Source organism: Haliotis asinina, chromosome 4, assembly GCF_037392515.1.
Source record: "Haliotis asinina isolate JCU_RB_2024 chromosome 4, JCU_Hal_asi_v2, whole genome shotgun sequence".
Classification (NCBI taxonomy): domain Eukaryota; kingdom Metazoa; phylum Mollusca; class Gastropoda; order Lepetellida; family Haliotidae; genus Haliotis; species Haliotis asinina.
In genome coordinates this window covers 17,827,649-17,841,048 of record NC_090283.1, presented here as the reverse complement: position 1 = coordinate 17,841,048, position 13,400 = coordinate 17,827,649, and the positions used below count along the sequence as shown (strand labels likewise).

Below are 13,400 nucleotides of genomic sequence, written 5' to 3'. Positions count from 1 at the left end.
ATAACTGACAGGTTCCTCGAATACCATCACACATGGCACTGAATGACGCTACACAGTGCTGCTAATTAAGGAACAACACTTTGATTGAGGAACATCTTGTAGCTATAAGGTGAAGAAAATATTGAATGCTTGAGCCTAATAATACTTCATTTTCCCGAGGCAGTATTGCCATGTGGCAAATTTCATGGCAGTAAACAATAACTACCAGTGTTCGGAGGAGACCTATTGGAGATGATGCAATGGATGTACTATAACTGACAGGTTCCTCGAATACCATCACACATGGCATTGAATGACGCTACACAGTGCTGCTAATTAAGGAACAACACTTTGATTGAGGAACATCTTGTAGCTATAAAGTGAAGAAAACATTGAATGCTTGAGCCTAATAATACTTCATTTTCCCGAGGCAGTATTGCCATGTGGCAAATTTCATGGCAGTAAACAATAACATTTGAATCATTGTTTCGTACCTTAAGGCAACTACCTCCTTGACAGTCACTATGCACACAACTACTGCATTGTTGGGATATACTATTTTGGGAACGCCATTGGGTGCTGCTAATGTCTTGCAGGTTACAATGGTTGAATTCCAGGTATTTCATTTCAAATTGTGACTGTTTTATATGCTGTTTTCATTTGTAAATGTCGTTTTTACAGTTACATTTCCTGATAAGTTGTTTCTGAATATAGTTTCTCCTGGGAGCTGATTAACATATATATTTGCAACAAAGATGATGTGATTATCAAAACTTATTATACACTTAACTGGAATCCTAACACACTGCGTATGGTCATATAAACACTAAGCATAATTAAATGTGGATATTGAATACGAAAACGATGAAGGTGTGATTATCCTTTAGCTGATAATTAAAGTCATTTCCATGCTTGCTGCAACATTTTATGGAATGAGGTCTCAAATATTTTGAAAATGGTCTTGTATTACGACTGAAGAAAATTTCATTGTGAATGGAACCGCAAAGATAAGTAAACGTCAGCATCCAGATTAACTATTCTAAGGCTTTTGTGTAAGTCCTTATGCTATCTCTGTAGCAGAAGGCGCACTATATGTCATTTTACCCATAAGATGTGATCTATTTTATACAGTGGACCTGGATGAAAAAGATGCAAGCAATAGTTGCATGGATATGTGCGCTATATAAATATCCAGTAACAAATAATTAAAAAACTGTGTACCAAGTGAGGATTCCCACACATCTCAAGAATCAGAAGACACACAGTGTGTGCCAGATTCATCCGATGAGGCTGAGTCAGAAATTCAGTCATGGTAAAAACCTGTGACATCGGACAAAAAACAAAGTAAATACTTGTTTAAACATGTACAAGCATCAGCGGCAAACGTGAGGCGAAATGCATTGTTGCCTCTTCTGCAATAAATTCTATTCAAAGATGCCCCGCCATATGGAGCAGGTCCATAGTAATAAAGGTAGGGTGGCATGGGTGTCGTGCCTAACTAAAAATCAAGAGAAAGAAAAGGGGCATGGGAAGATCTACTAAGAGAAGAGGATTTTTTGACACAACTATCACGTTCTCAACAAAGAACAGCGTGTTGTTCTTCCCAAATACAGGCCCCGAGTAGGCGAAAGCCAACCCGTTGACAAGTATCTGCCCTGCGAATTTTAGAAATAGAAAACTCCAGGCAGTTAAGAATACAAGTGAATTTGAGGTAAATGTCCTGGACAGGATGAGGGGGAACTCTGTGACTAAGATAGTGAAACAGGACTCCTTCATTCTCCAATATGGCCAGCGACAGCATGAGAAGGTTAGGGCACAGCAACACAAATGGCAAAATGTATCACAGAAAAGAGGTTGGTCGCTTTTTGATCTCCACGACTGATGCCAATAGTGATATCACATCACTTGCTCAATGTTTTAACCCCAAATTCTTTGATACAAGTTATATCAGCTGTTCACAATATCGCTGGTTTTGACAGCAAAGCCCATGCATTTGCCAAACCCTCTGTCGCTCTTAAGCTGGGCGACAGGCTTCAGAAATGCTCTTCTGTTTTACGTAATATTGCGACACGAAACGAAAATGAAGTTTTAAAGAAACAAGCAAGTGAATTCCTAGAGCTCTAAAACGATGAATGGACAGAGCGAGTCTCTGTCCATGCGCATGCACTTGGAACTTTAAGCTTAGTATCGTAGGTATATGTCGTTGGCATTTTGGAACAGGATTTATGAGAAATACTTATTATATTCCTTGAGTTACGTAAATTGAAATAACTCTCTAATAATAATGACATGGCTATCAACAGAAAGGAAATCAACGCAGCTTGACCATTGTCTTCATGGCCACCAACATTGAGTCATTAGCTGCCTATAATTCGTTAGATAAAGGCCTGTTGAGCATTGAAATATGACATTGTGGATATGGTGCAGGATACTGCAGACGGACATCTGGACAAATACGTCACGTGACAGTCTGATCAGGGCCTTAGGTTAAATTAAGAATGCTTCGTGTGAGTCAGGAGACTTGACCCTCGGACAGCGGCTAGGCAGGTTGGCTGACCATCGCCTCCCTAAATGCGCCTAGTCCTTGTTACAACGGCATGCAGTTGAATACTGATTATATCATGAATAAAGTGTTGTGGACCCTCTGATGGACTTCTGTGTTTGAAGAGAGTTATCCCCTCAGCAGTCCGAGATATTAGCCAAGTACAACCGGCCACGAATGCAGCCACTCGGTAGTTCTACTGCACAAGTATTTAGAAAATGCTTCACATGCTTTCAAAGACAGGGACAAGGAATCCCAATACTTGGAATTTGCAATCATCTGTTTCTGCCAGATCACACTTTTTAACCGGAAGAGAAGTGGAGGACCTCAACGCCTGAAACTGTCAGATTTGAACAATGATTTGAAAGATGGCAACACAACGATGGAGGCGGAAATGAAAAAAAAGTCTCAACAGCTTTCAGCTGAAATAATATTATGCGAAACACACAAGCGCATTGAGACCAGGTGGGAAAAAGGAAGTAACGTTTCCCTGATTTTGACTGATAAAATGGAAAAGAATCTCAAGGTAGTCATGAACCATTTGGGAATGTAAGATTTTTCAAAACTAATTATCAGTCCTGTGAAAAGACGCTGCCCACAAATTATTCTTCCAAAATAATCCATTTTCGTAGCAGCTAAGAACTGAAAATCAATGTCAACAGTGAGAAAGGGTTTATGACAATTATTTATTATATTCAAGGTCAGCATTCTAGACATATTTAAACATAACCCTGATTGCTCTTAAGTTTGGATTGATTCAGAATGAAGATAATGCACAGTGTTTGTTAGCAATTACATCCTTTGAGTATGAACACTTGTGTCGAATGTATAGCAATGGTGTTATTTTTTTCCCAAAGAAACTTGAACATGTATTCTTTGTAATTTCTGTTACCACTTTCATTTTGTCCACAAGCACAAATTTGATGAAGGTTATGTATATACATATGGATAGGTATAAATCTACATTATCAGAAAAGACTACTGTTATGAGAAACATTGAGTTGAATATATGCCTCATTTACAGCGTTTGTGACATTACTGAAAATCATTTTGTTTCTAACAGTTGCTGGTGAACATGCGCACAAAGATACTTGTTGAAAGTGACTACGTCTTTGGAAAACCGAGGTGCGTCTTCCCGATAAGAGGATGTGATGCACTCAGAGAAATGGCGAAAAAGGGTGGCGCCAAACAGCCCTCCAGAATTACCTCCGCTAGCCAACTCTGTCGCAAGTTTTAGGGCTCACCCCAAGCAACCAGGATCTCCTGGTCAAAGTTATGGGACATGATATCAGAGTGCATCGTGATATTTACCAGCTTCAAGAGACTACCTTGGAGCTGGTTAAAGTGACAAACGTTCTTCATGTTTTTAAATACTGGGAAGTTGGCTATCCACGCAGGGCAATACTTTGACGCGATGGTGGTGGACACTGCAGGTTTGTAGTAATATTCACTTTATCTTTATGTGTCAGGTTTTGAAGCCAGTTAAGACATCAGCACATCAATGTAATTTAATTTCTCTGGAATAGGTAACAAGTTCCCCTCTGAGTATTTTCCCCAAAATATGTTGAAGGTTCAGATATGAGTTGACGTTACACAGGTACCCATTACCCAGGCCATGGATTCAGCATGAAATCTGTGGAAGAATGTACGCTAAATACAACGAAAGATATACATTCCTCTTTTGGTCAGGTGTAGCCTGTTTGTCTGTACATTTGGGTGCATCATTCAACACAACATAATTTCAAAGGCTTTTGATCTTTAGTGTCTTATGTGTTTCTGTTACATTTGGCCTTTTCCGTTAAAATTTCAGGTAATGTCATTTATCATACAATGTTTAGTGTTCTCGGCAGGATAAAGCCAACGGATATTTTAGGTATCCGTTGGGGTCATATACGGATACCGATGCAAATTAGAGAGGTCATGTGCAAATTTTAGGGACTACTTTCACACTGTAAACAAACATGGCGTCACGCCCATCTATCGGCGATCGTGTCCAGATTGACGGCCGTGGTTACAGTACTGTGGGTGCCTTGATGAGAGAACATTTGTTTGCCTTTTTGTCACTTTTCAATCTAAGTTAATATTTGTTGACAACAATACGCTCTATAAGATAAAAGCTGACTGAGACCTACATGACGTATCGCAGTCAAATGAGTGATCAGTAGAAAACTGCGTTACCTAGCTTGTGACGTCACGTATTACTACGCACATATTTGTGACGTCATAGATATGCGGGCACAGGTCAGGAAGTTTAGTTTCATGATCTGTGGCAAATGAAATCACATTCTTTTAAAATTTTAGTTTTACAGTTAGAATGACATTGTATGATAAATAGGTTATCACACGCCAAGGCACGCAAAATACAATGTTTATTCCCAATGCAGGATATTAACCATCCCAAAACACACTCGCGTGATAACGTATATGTCCCAGGCAGGTGATAAATTATTGTGCTAATGTATAACATCTAACTGCTCAGGAGGAAATGATTATAGACATGTTGTTTGTCTATTACTGATGATTTGTCTATGACATGAATGATCATTTAACCATGCATGCTCAATGACTTCACAACACCTGAATTTGTGATTCCAAAGCTTGATATACTTTACCAAAGTGTGCATGATAATTATTAATTACACATATCAAAGATCATCAAACCATGTTAACATAATCAAATGAAGTTTCTGGTATAAGGCATGGAAATGTTGGTGTCATACCGAAAGAGTTCAGGTGATCCTAGCAGAGTCAGGCTGGTAAGGCTCATCATCAGCTGAGGGCCCCTCTCCTACGCAGCCCATACAGCAAATGGGACTTCTCCCAGGAAACACCGTCTAGTCAAACTCACCAAGAACTTTCTGGAGAATATATAGAGAATATGTAAACCCCCACTGCTCACAGTGCCAGAAGAGCTGTGCTCTGGGTGGAGAACCCAGACACAGAAAGAAAACACACACAAAATTTTTTGGTGTCGCTATCTCCTACGTAGGACTTACTATCTCCTACGTAGGACTTAGTATCACCTAGGAGATAGTATGTCCTACGTAGGAGATAGCGACACCCAAAACATTTTTCACCGTGGCCCTAATACGCTTCCGTACTCCCCGAACATGGACTGACAAAAACAGAAAAAAGCGGTTAATAGTCACATGTCCAAGTTCAACAAAAAATTCCGGGAAAACTTGCGTGTGAAATCTAGACACGTTTGCGTTTCACTGCACAAATTAATTTGACTAATGCTAAAGTGTTTTTCACACTGGATGCTAAGATGGGTGGATTGATGAGATTGAAGAGATCTTTGTATACCCACGTAGAAATTGATTTGACTATTGCAAAAGTGTTAATGTCCTAGATACTACGAGAGTTGGATTGTTGTTCAAGATGTTTTGCATTTATAGTGATGTTTGTATACATCTACAGAAATTGGTTTAAATAATTCAATAGTGTTCATATTCTAGATATAATTGATTGATTTTTAAGATATTGTGCACCTATAGAGATGGGTGTTTACCCCAGTAGAAATTGATTTGACTAATCCAAAGGTCTTAATGACTTAGATACAAAGAGAGCTGCATTTTTGTGCAAGATGCATGGCATCTCTAGAGTTCTTTGCTATCCATTGAGAGGGGTGGATTCATTGTCATGATGCTTGACATCTCTGGATGTGTTTGACCCGTGAAAGGGTAGAATAGGACCCGTACGTAGGTCACGGGGCAATGCGAGAATCGACGTGATTACCCACTTCCGGTGACAAACAAGTCTCGGCCATGGCATTGTCAATGATGTTTTGGGTGAACTACACGCGCGATAAACTTAAACTTATGAGAAGTCGGAAACCGCTGTAAATAGCGATCATGTCTTAAAGTTTCTCTACGATAAGGAATGTTTGCACGTATTTGCGGTCGTTCAGGCGTCTATGCGTGACAGGTCCTACAAAGTGGAGGTGGGTATATGATGACTGTAAACTTCACGTCCTTATAGGTGTAATTATGATCGTGAATAGTATTTTATAATGTTATAATTGTTTACTCGTGGGATCGATAACTACAATGTTTAAGCCTACAGTCACCCAGATTAGTGTATACTACATAGTGTATACGTGTTTTAAGTCCATGAAAGTGCTCTTTGTATGATGTGTAAGATTAAAGTGTATGAAAATATTACACACAAAGTAGATGCAGTTTGATAGCTGATTCATAAGCTTAGGTCATGGCACATTGTTAGACTAACATCTCATCTCTATAATGAACATAATTTACTGAATAAATGTTCATTAAAAGTATGATAAGAATAGGAGCCCCAAGACTTTACATTTTCCAAGACTTGTCATATCTTGGGTTGACTATCTTGGATAAATTTGCTTCAGGGTCTGTATGGCAGACAAGCATGTTCCTTATTTGAGTGTCCAATATTTTCAAGGTATCCACCATCAGTTATGAAGCAGTTGCTCTCAGCATACAACCTGGAAGCAGTCAAGAATGTTGCCTGGGGCATAAATCACGAAGCAGCTGCACTCAGGGCCTATGAAGCTGGGGGTGGTGTGATTGAACGTACAGGTAAATTCCTGCATCATGTAACAGGTAATAACTTGATTATGACATGTTGTGACACTCATATATTTTGTCTGTTATTTTTGTTGGACCTTTAAAAAGCATAGCCTGTTCAGAAAAGAAAAAACATATTTTCTTGGTATGATGCACGAATCGGGTGTGCTTGGGGCATCCCCAGATGGCCTGGTGTAGAGTCCCTTCAAGATGCCTGTTACATACCAGTCTTCTAAAAGCAAGGAATTTCATACCTGATATCATGCTGCCAGAACAGTTGGAATTGAAACAGGTGCTGATACAGTCAAAGGCATCTGTCTAGGTTAGCATGTCTTTACTGATGTTAATACACCTCAGAAATAGCACAGATCATATCTGTTTCTTAGGTCTGACTTTGGTGCCACTAAAGTACAGTTGAAAACATGTTAACATGTCATGCTTATAATTACATTTATTAGTAAACTGCATTTGAAGGAAATGGTTACCAGGCATAGACATACTAACAATAATGATTTTTTTTATTTTCTAAAATTTTCAGTGGGAGGGGAAGATAACTGTCTTCATCTGCCTGAGACTCATGAGTACTATCACGAGATACAGGGTCAGCTATACATCTTGGGTACACATTGCTGTGACTTGCTGGTTTGGACACCTATTGACAGGATGGCTAAAGACCCATCTTTGGCGCCAAATATGATCATGCTGATAGATTTTTTTCACAATCAATTTCTTAAGTCAATTCTGTCATAGCATGCCTTTTTATTTTGAGCACCTTTAGATGTCAGTTCAAAAAGAAATCTCAACATGTGCTACTCAACTGAGAAAGGAATCCCAAAGTTAGAGTAATGTTTAGTCAGTGAATGTATGTGTGTGTGTGTGCTAGTTCACACACACGCGCTTCCCATCAAAAGCTTAGACTCGCTTATGACCCGTGAATGTCCGGGGTAGAATTGGATTTCATCAAACCCATGCTTGCCACAAAAGGCGATTATGCTTGTCGTAAGAGGCGACTAAAGGGTTCGGATTTCCACTGAGTGTCATCTTTTATGGAACTCATGACAGTATTAAGTGGTTAATTAAAGTAAGTGCTTAATTTACAATAGTGAGTTTAAAGTTTTGATGGGAAGTATATATTTATATTGGTACTATGTACATACGTCCCATCAAAACTTTAAACTCACTAGTTTAACTAATCACTTACTTCAGGCATCAGTAACTACTTTTTGCCCAATAATCCATAGTGTTTAAAGATACTGTTTACACATGAACATATATATTTATTGGATATTAAACGAACTTCCCCTTTCGTATCAAGTTCATGTCCCGAGTGAAATAATTTTGGTTTGTCACGCGCTTTAGCGGGTGACAAACCAGAATTATTTCACGAGGGACATGAACTTGATGTGAAAGGGGAACGAGTTTTGTATCCTATTTATTATCCACGTTCTACACAATGAAAATATCGTTAAAATAATGCCGTATTTTGCTTTCCTATATAGAAACATGTAACGCGGATCAATACACCCTGTTGGTTAATGGAATGTTAACCGCTTCACTCCAGGAAAACGTACGCTGCGTAGAGGCAATGTATTTCCTATACGGCCCCTTTTATCACAAGAAAATAAACAAATTAAGACAGAATCAAAATTTAATTCTTTTCAGTTGAGGATTTGTTTTGAAAAGCAATAATGTAATTCATCAAAACACATGTGAACTGAACATATTTTGAGCTTGACTACGTGACCTAAATCTTGCCTGAACGTCAGTCGGCCATCACTGTCGGGCTAGTCGTCATGTTGAGAAGTGTTCACAAAGAGGAAGATTATAGGGAACATTTAATTAGGAGCGGTAAACTCAACAGCAAAGATGAATGTGATTAACAGGGAACAGTATGTCTCAAATAGTTGAGCTTACTGTTCTTCATCGGAGGACGAGTTACTGTAAATAATTCGGCGACGCTTTGCGCAGGATGCCAGTGACGCGTTCTCATCTCGGCTTGGAGATTCGATGTTTATATTGGAAGACTCCAGCGAAAATTGGGTCTGAAAACACAGCCTACAACCTCGAACGAAGACGATTTCAAGCCTATTGTGTTCAGATTCAGGGAAGTGCTTTTGACCTCTACATAAGAAACAACGGGAGGCATGGCAGTGACAATATGTTTGTGCGGGAGGACGCGAATGGATGCGGCAGACACTGGCAGTGACAGATACAAGAGCGCCGATCGTCTTTTGATGTTGTGTGTTACTGTGCAGTCCTGACAACATATACGCAGAAGGTATTCAATGTCTTGATAATATTCACACTTCTTCCAACTAAATGTCCGTCAATTTTGACGAAATCAATAACTTTTACGGGCGACGCCATATTTGTTTACACTCATGAGAGACCTACTAGACGTATTTGTTTACTTATTTTTATTGATTGTTTTATTTTCGTTTTTATTACAGAAACTTGAGTTATCATAGAATTGAAAATAATGCTAGTAACCACACTAAATGAAATAAATTTTATCCAATTCCATGAAAGTGTTTTCGTTTTACATGCTCTCAGGTGTGAAAACTTTTGAATGAAAATCATGAATGGAATGAGTGATGAAAGTAGTGCCGGTAATGTCAAAGTTCACGCATTAGCCAGTCAAATCACTTGAAGGTGTTATGACACACCTTTACGAAGTACCATGTGGGTAATGAATATATGTATTGGCTGAGTGCTCGTCTATTATTTTCAATATATCCCACGAGTAACATTTCTGTGTACCGTGCTGGGAATGCGAAACTCATTTTCTGCTTTGTGATAGTATTATTCTTTATCTCAAATAACATTGAATCATGCATGGTGTGCAGAAAGTGCCAGTGTACATTCATTGCTAATTGCAAGGTTACTGCTAAATATTTTTCTTTTTTTTTACTGGTGACTCACCAGTCTTGAGACTAGATGTTAATAAGTTGTATCTATATATGGTCAACGCATTGAGAAATGATCATGATCACAAGGTGAATACACAGGCGTAAACCTTCATCCATGGTGATGATCATGATCACAAGGTGAATACACACACAGGCGTAAACCTTCATCCATGGTGATGATCATGCTGCTTTTGTTGTGTAAAGTAATGTCAAAATATCTCAAACATAACAGGTCTTAGATCAGCACAGTGACAACTGGGAAGTGTACAAATGTTTTCACGTGTCTGTTCACATCGTATCTGAAAGAAACTTGGGTTACCTTTACATCAGAGGCACCACATATAATTGCATCAACAACTTTTGACTGCTTCCACATGTTTTCAGCTACTTCCTTCAGCAGAGATGCTTGAAAATCAATAAGTGCGCAGCACACTTGAAATATTTTGGTTGAGATTGGTCTGTATGTTGCTGGCACATGGTTTAATATATCAAAGTTTTTGATGCATTTATTTGCTCTTTCTACATGTATACGGGCTCTTGCCAACTTGTATCAAAATTGTCTCTCCTTTGTATATTGTGATTTTCCTGAAAGGAATGGTGGTATGTTTACATGAACTCCCTCAGGCAGCATGTCCTGTATTGTAAAATCCTTGTCTGCAAGTATTTAATCGCCAGCTTCAAATATGTTGGCAAGGCGACAATACCTAACTATTGCTACATCTGAAACTGATCCAGGATGTAGTTTGGATGCAAATGTTAGAGCTCCATTTGGAACTACAGCAGTAACTGCTTTGACCGTATGTCTAGATTTATAATTGCTGTTAGCTCGGTTTTGTTTGTCCAGCTGATTTGGAATGACTTGAGACATTTTTACAGCATCAATTGATGCTCGTGCACTGCCAAACTCTTCAAATGATTTTGGCATTGACCCTTTGCACTTCATTTGTGATGGCATTGATGTATCTATCATTCCAGCAAACAATAACTCATGCAAAACATGAATGAAGGTGTTGACAGTGTTTGACAGCGTGGCTCTACTAAAATTAAACCGCTGTGCAAGGTCTAAATCTTTGCTGTCAATTTCATGAGCGTTAGCAGAAGCTGATCCTGCAAACTAATGCTACTTGACTTCCGGTTGGCATAGTAGTTTATACCAAATCTGTCGATGGTGTCACACAGAATGACAAAGATGTCATAAGGTATACTGGTGTACAACAGCATCTGTAACAGATTAATTTTTAGCTTGTTTTAATATTCAGATTTATTAAGATATTTTGTAAAGGTTTGTTTATAGATCAACCATTACAAAAGGACCATTTTACATAAAACATAAAGCTACTCTGTTTTCTATTATGTGGCCCTTACTAATTGTTTTAGGACTGATAAATGTTATTTAAAAACAAAACGCATCTCTTGTCAAGTGCATAGAGTGTTTCAACCTAGTCATTCTAAAACGGGAATATTATTACTGATTATACCTTTTCATCACTGTCTTTGATGTCATCAATTGAAAAGCGATGCCGTCTTTGACGCAGCTGTCGGACATCATTTTCAAGGGAACTTCTTGATGTCAACGTGATATGCATGAGGATGATGAGACATTGATAAGCCCCTACCATTGTTCACAGATTGTGTATTATATGCTTCCTACTAAGTTCATTTTGTCACCGAGAGTCCTATGGAAGTTGGAGTACTCAACTATGTGGTAATTTATAAAGATGCATAACATGTCAGTGTAGATTCTAACACTGTTGTCAAGCAAGTTATGTGGTGTACAGATATATACACTGATCTAAGTTAAATCATCTCTTTGCAAAACACACCAGGCTTCTCTGCTGCGAAGTGAAAAATCTACTTCAAATTTATAATAGTGCACATTGCTGTATATAAGCAGTTACTCAATGTAAATAAAAAAACTATTTTATCCTTACTTGCCACTATTCGTTTCTACAAGCATGTGTTTGAAGTAAATAATATGTTGAAAAAGCAGAATGAAGTGAGAAAACTGCTAAACACAGATGGAGACAAAAGAACTCTTTTGTTTTGTTTGCTCAGTAAGCACACTCCAGATACTACAAACCTTTTGGGTTTAAGGTCCTCATACTGGAAAAACTTGCCCTCATTGTGAGGAAAGAGGGCAGGATTGTTACCTTTATCCCCATTCTGAAAATGACAGGAGCAAAGTCATTTTCAAATGATGGACACCTTTCTAGTCGCCTGAAGCATTAAACGTAAATCTGCCTTCAAGTTGGCAACAATACTTATGTGCAATAGACATTGCACACAGACCCAAGACTTGTGACTTGATTTGCTAGTGTTGAATTTTGTTTATAAACACCAATGAACACCATTGGTGAATGATGTCATTTCATTCCACACACACACACACATACACGCACGCACGCACACGCACACGCACACGCACACACACACACCGCGTATTTTAGCAGGTCGTAGTCGAGTACATTATGCCATAAGATGCGGTGTTTAGAATTACTAACAATGGGTATTTACTCCTGGGCCAAATGTAGAGATAACATCAGAATCAGGTCTAACTGATACACCCAGCCTAATCTCCCATACTGTATATCTGGTGCCTGTCAGCGTCCATATGGTTAATACTCATGTGGGCCTATGTACATGTGGACAATGTTTCAACAGTGGGGTAAACCTTGTTTTTTTTAGTAGCCTAATGCATTCTGTGGCTAGTTCCATACCATCAAGTATTATTGCGAGGTGTCATACTAGTAACTGGATAACACTTTTACTCCTCCTGAGAGATCCTAAAAGATAGGGACTTCGCTAGTATTTGGCTTAGCTATATTGTGAGAGGGAGAGTTTAATTTATACACTAAGAACACGGACCAAATAATTCTTTGAATGTCATTTAGAAGTGAAAATACATAAGAATGAAGATTTTTATGGATATCAACTTCTTTATGTGAGAACACAACGTTTCGGAGTTAATGCTTACTCCTTCATCAGGTGATTGAGAAAGGGGATACAGAGGTGTATTTATATGTACAGGTAAAACAATAACAAAGTAACACGTGGAATGAGTTAACGAAAGCTGGAAGCCAGTATGAACAAGCACTGATAGGAAGCCGATAGTTATGATAACAATGATGGAAGCCAATGGTAATGCATTACAGTTGATTGGATATGTTTACATAACCCAGATACGGGGTAAGGACGATGTACATGATTGGGGATAAGGATGGAAGCCAATGGTGATACATTACGCATGATAGGATGATGTGCATAGCACACGATAGGGGGTGAGCATGTTTACATGAGGGTTGATGATGTACAAACACAAGTAGGTAAGGATGTACTCGGGTAGACTGGCTATACATGAATTACATAGATAGAATGTACACAGAAAGATGAGATTAATTTATCAATAAGTCCCAGGCACTTGGTAGG

At 38.6% G+C, this 13,400-nt stretch overlaps 1 pseudogene; it reads right to left on the bottom strand.

Moving 5' to 3' along the window:
• Nucleotides 1–10,209: 10,209 nt before the first annotated feature.
• LOC137280814 (uncharacterized) lies at nucleotides 10,210–11,593 on the bottom strand (annotated as a pseudogene).
• Between the last annotated feature and the right edge of the window lie 1,807 nt (nucleotides 11,594–13,400).